The 5,955-nt window shown below is 37.4% G+C and overlaps 1 non-coding gene across 1 annotated transcript; it reads left to right on the top strand.

Annotated features, from left to right (window-relative positions):
- Nucleotides 1–202: 202 nt before the first annotated feature.
- LOC123455141 lies at nucleotides 203–309 on the top strand. Its single transcript, XR_006633700.1, has one exon. It is a non-coding gene; the product is annotated as a U6 spliceosomal RNA (small nuclear RNA).
- The last annotated feature ends 5,646 nt before the right edge of the window (nucleotides 310–5,955 follow it).

Below are 5,955 nucleotides of genomic sequence, written 5' to 3'. Positions count from 1 at the left end.
TAACTAAGCACCACTTCCTGTTTGTCCTCAGCTTCCAGCCTGACAATGGTAGAAGCTTTGCTCCTGCCACAAAGTCTGTCCACCATGTAAATTTCCCTCAAAATTGCAATCCAGAGAAACAAAATCTTTCAATCCTAAATTGCTCTGGTCAGGAATTTTGTTCAAACAATGAAAAAGTAGCTGATACATAAAGTTGGTGTCAGTGCTCACTTCCACAGCACATATACTAAAATTGGAATGATACAGAGAAAGTTAGCATGGCCCCTGCGCAAGGATGACATGCAAATTCATGAAGCATTCCATATTTTTAAACTAATAGAAAAGTATGAATGGGAATTTAAAGATATTCAGGACACTAGGAAAAGATCAGACATGAGAATTCAGGGCATAGTAGAAGGAGAAGGATTTCACTCGAAAGGCATAGTAGGCGTCTTCAACAAAATCATAGAAGAAAACTTTCCCCAAATTGGGAAAGAGGTGCCAATGCAGATAGAGGAAGCCTTTAGAAAACCAGCCAGATAAAACCTGGAAAGAACTTCTCCTCTCCATATTATAATCAAACTACCAAACACACAATCCAAAGAAAAAATCTTGAAAGCAGTTACAGAGGAAAATTAAGTTACCTACAAAGGCAAGCCCATCAGGATTACAGCAGATTACTCAACACAAGCTTCAAAAGCCAGAAGGGCTTGGAGTGATATATTCCAAATTCTGAAAGATAACAACTGTCAATCAAGGTTACTTTATCCTGTAAAGCTATCCATTCAAATAGATGGTGCAATAAGGACATTCCATGACAAAAGCAGGCTAAAGGAGTATTTGAAGACAAAACCAGCTCTACAGAAAAAAGTTGAAAGAATCCTCCCTGCTGAAGAGAAGGAAAAGCACACATATAAGGAATCTGAAAAAAAACAAACAATACTCAAATACTAGTGAACACAAGAGAGCAAAGGCATAACCAGAACCACAGAAAAAGGCAATCATAAATACACACCCTTCAATACTATCTCTTAATAACAATGGCCCCAACCAAAAGACATGGGTTTGCAGACTTGGTTAAAAAGCAGGATCCTACAATTTGTTGTCTCCAAGAAACTCACCTTTCTACAAAGGATGGACATTATCTTAGGGTGAAAGGTTTGAAAATGGTGTTTCAAGTAAATGGGCCAAGAAAACAAGCAGGGGTTACCATCCTAATATCTGACAAGGTAGATTTCAGTCCAATATTAGTCAACAAAGATAAGGAAGGATATATTGATTAAGGGCACACTCCAACAGGAGGACATTACAATCCTAAACATATATGTACCTAATATGGGTGATCCCAAATTCATCAAACAAACACTATTAGAAGTAAGGTCACAGATACCACCAAACACAGTGGTAGTGGGTGATTTCAACACCCCACTCTCATCAATTGACAGGTCATACCTGGAAGAAATAAACAGAGAGGCATCTGGACTAAATGAGATCATAAAGGGAATGGACGTACCAGATATATACAGGACATTTCATCCAAATGCTGCAGAATATACATTCTTTTCAGCAGCACATGGAACATTCTCTAAAATAGACCATATATTAGGACACGAAGCAAATCTTAACAAATTCAGGAAAATTGAAATAAATCCTTGCATTCTATCTGACCACAATGGAATCAAACTACAAATCAATAGGAAGAAAGGCTATAGAGCATACACAAAATCATGGAAACTAAACAATACACTACTAAATGATGAATGGGTCAATGAAGAAATCAAGAAGGAAATCAACAAATTTATAGAGTCAAACAATGAGAACACAACATACCAAAATCTCTGGGAAACAATGAAGGCAGTTCTCGGAGGTAAATTTATAGCTTTAAGTGCCTCTATTAAGAAATTAGAAAGGTCACAAGTAAACGACCTAATGCTTCACCTTAAAGCCTTGGAAAAAGAAGAACAAGGCAAACCAAAACTCAGTAGTTGGGAAGAAATAATAAAGATTAGGGCAGAAATTAATGAAATAGAAACAAACAAAAAAAGAAAAATCCAAACAATCAATGAAACAAAGAGTTGGTTCTTTGAAAGGATAAACAAGATTGATAAGCCCTTAGCAAATCTGACCAAAAGAAAGAGAGAAGAGACACAAATTAATAAAATTAGAGATGAAAAAGGTAACAACATAACAGTTGCCAGAGAAATTCAAAAAATCATACGGACATACTATAAAAGCATATACTCCACAAAGTATGAAAATCTGAAAGAAATGGATGATTTCTTTGATTTATATGACCTAACTAAATTGAATAAAGATGAGATTCATCACTTAAATAGACCTATAATGAACATGAAGATCCAAGCAGTTATCAAAAATCTCCTGACTAAAAAGAGTCCAGGCCTAGAAGGATTCACTGCTGAATTTTACCAGACCTTCAGGGAAGGACTAACACCATTGCATATTAAGGTTTTCCATAAAATAGTAAAATGAAGGAGTCCTACCAAATTCCTTCTATGGAGCCTGATACCAAAACCAGGCAAAGATAGAACAGAGAAAGAAGATTATAGACCAATCTCCCTCATGAACATAGATGCAAAAATTCTCAACAAAATATTGGCAAACAGAATATAAGAATATATCAGAAAGATCATTCACCCTGACCAAGTAGGCTTTATCCCGGAGATGCAGGGATGGTTCAATATACGCAAATCGATAAATGTAATATATTATATAAATGGATTGAAGGACAAAAATCACATGATCACCTCATGAGATGCAGAGAAAGCATTTGACAAAATCCAACATCCCTTAATGATAAAAGTACTACAGAGACTGGGAATAGAAGGAATATATCTCAATATGATAAAGGCTATTTATGACAAACCTACAGCAAACATATTACTAAATGGGGAAAAGCTGGAAGCTTTTCCACTAAAATCAGGAACAGGACAAGGGTGTCCACTGCCCCAATTTTATTTAGTATAGTACTGGAAGTCTTACCCATAGCAATAAGGCAAGAGATCCACATAAAAGGGATACAAATTGGAAAGGAAGAAATCTAGTTATCATCATTAGCAGATGTCATGATTCTATACATAAAGGACCCTAAAGACTCTACCAGAAAACTGTTACAGCTGAAAAACACCTACAGCCATGTAGCAGGATACAAAATAAATACACAGAAATCAGTAGCCTTCATATATGCTAACAACAAACACACAGAGGATGAAATCAGAGAATCATTCCCATTCACAATTGCATCAAAAATAAAATAAAATAAAATAAAGTACCTTGGAATAAACCTAACCAAGGAAATAAAGAATCTCTACAATAAGAACTTTAAAACACTGAAGTGAGAAATTGCAGAAGACACTAGGAAGTGGAAAAACATCCCATGTTCCTGGATTGGAAGAATCAATATTATGAAAATGGCAATCTTACCAAAAGCGATCAACACATTTAATGCAATCCCCATCAAAATTCCAAATGCATTCTTCATGGAAATAGAAAAAACAATCCAAAAATTCATTTGGAATAAAAAAAAATCCTCAAATATCTAAAATAATACTGAGCAACAAAAATAAGGCTGGTGGTATCACCAGACCTGATTTTAACCTATACTACAGAGCCATAGTAACAAAAACAGCATGGTACTGGCACAAAAGCAGACATGCAGATCAATGGAACAGAATAGAGGACCGAGATATTAGTCCAGGTAGCTATAGCTATCTGATATTTGATAAAAATGCCAAAAATACATTGGAGAAAAGACAGCCTCTTCAGCAAATGGTGTTGGGAAAAATGGATATGTATTTGTAGAAGGATGAAAAGAGAATCTTCTCTCTCTCCATGCACAAGTCAAAATGGATTAAAGGCCTTAACATCAGACCTGAAACTCTGAAATTGCTAGAGGAAAAAGTAGGGAAAACCCTGCAACATATTGGTCTTGGCAAAGACTTTCTGAATACAACCCCAATTGCTCAGGCAATAAAACCACAGATTAACCACTGGGACCTCATGAAATTACAAAGATTTTGCACTGCAAAGGACACTGTGAATAAAGCAAAGAGGCAACCTACAGAATTGGGAAAAATCTTCACCTGCTATAATCTGATAGAAAATTAATATCTAGGATATACAAAAACCTCAAAAAGTTAAATAATAAGAAATCAAACAAGCCAATGAAAAATGAGCTATGGAGCTAAATAGAGAGTTCTCAAGGGAAGAAATACAAATGGCATATAAGCATCTAAAAAAATGTTCTACATCACTAGTCATCAGGGAAATGCAAATTAAAACTACATTGAGATTCTATCTCACTCCTGTCAGATTGGCTACCATCATGAAAACAAATGATCATAAATGTTGGCGGGGATGTGGAAAAAGAGGAACCCTTCTACACTGTTGATGGGAATGCAATCTGGTCCAGCCATTGTGGAAATCATTGTGGAGGTTCCTGAAACAGCTAAAGATTGATCTACCATATGACTCAGCTATAGCATTCCTAGGCATATATCCTAAGGACTCATCTCATTTCTTTAGGAAGTACATTCTCAACCATGTTTATTGCTGCTCAATTTATAATAGCTGGGAAATGGAACCAGCCTAGATGTCCCTCAACTGATGAGTGGATAATGAAGCTATGGCACATTGATACAATGGAGTTCTACTCAGCAATAAAGAAAAATGAAATTATGAAATTTGCAGAAAAATGGATGGATCTGGAAAGGATTATCCTAAGTGAGGTAACCCAGGTCCAGAAAGCCAAGTGCCACATGTTCTCCCTCATATGTGGATCCTAGTTACAGATGATTGGGCTTCTGTGTGAGAACGAAAAATCTCAGTAGCAGAGGCCAGTAAGTTAAAAAGGAGATATAAAGGGAAGAGAAAGGAAGGGAGGAGGGTACTTATTACATTGGTATTGTATATATGTAAGTAGAAGAATAGATTAATGGAGGTGAAAAGGCCCAAAGTGAGGTCAGGGGAAGAGAGTGAGTAAAGGAAAGTTGGAGGGACAGCTAATCAAAATCTGAGAGGATGCAAATAAATCATATGGAATCCTCTGATTTCAGACAATTGAAAACTCAGGAGCCATTGATTGTTGTTAGAAAATTTTCAGTGCCAAAGATGGGATACCTCCAGTGAGTTGTTGGCCAGGGAGGTCCCTGGTGTCCCCAAAACTTTATAGGCCATTGCCGAAGCCCTTGGTTTCCCACCAGGAATAGATGGTAAGACTCTATTGCTGAAGACTCCACAAACTTGGGCTGCAAGGCCACTGAGAAATCCTGCTGGAACTGAGCTGATAACCTCCTCCACGTAGAACAGCTAACAGAAATCTGGAAGAAGCCATTCTACATGTAGTTCAATGGGAGAAAGAGATACCATCAGTGAAGATACTCAACAGCAGACATTGCATGCCTTATAATTGGCCAGTCAGGCCAAATGAGCCATCAGGTGCAATACTGGCAGGTCTGTCATGGTGGAAACCAACTGCCCTCCAATTGGACTGGAGGCCCACTCCATGGGGTGGAACACATCCCTGATACTGAAAACTTAAAACAGGGATAGTCATGAGTCCTAGGTGTGTAACATCTGCTGATGTCTGGAAAAATGTATATACTATGCTTATCAAACTGCCCAGTAAGCACTTCTCTTAATATTTATACTCTTATATTAACGCTACTCTCACTTTGGGTAGAGAATCTTCTCTTTTCAGATGGCATTGGCCTTGGGAGGACTCAGAAGGTATCATAGTACTGGAAAGAAGTGACTGGAGTACTGACTAACATCTTGATCACACCTTCTCAAGGTCTATTGCTGAAGAGGTGGTGTGGTGGAAAGAATGTAAGAGCCAAAGGAAGGGTAGGACTCCTTACAAAGTGCTCCCTCCAGATATAAAATGGCCTGAATATCCATGACCTCATAGTCCCTGACAATACCTACCCAAGACCATCATAAGAGGAGGAAAAGATCATA

Source organism: Jaculus jaculus, chromosome 15 (genome assembly GCF_020740685.1).
Source record: "Jaculus jaculus isolate mJacJac1 chromosome 15, mJacJac1.mat.Y.cur, whole genome shotgun sequence".
NCBI lineage: Eukaryota > Metazoa > Chordata > Mammalia > Rodentia > Dipodidae > Jaculus > Jaculus jaculus.
Note: the sequence above shows the minus strand (reverse complement) of the source record. Positions and strands in the feature narration are given on the sequence as shown.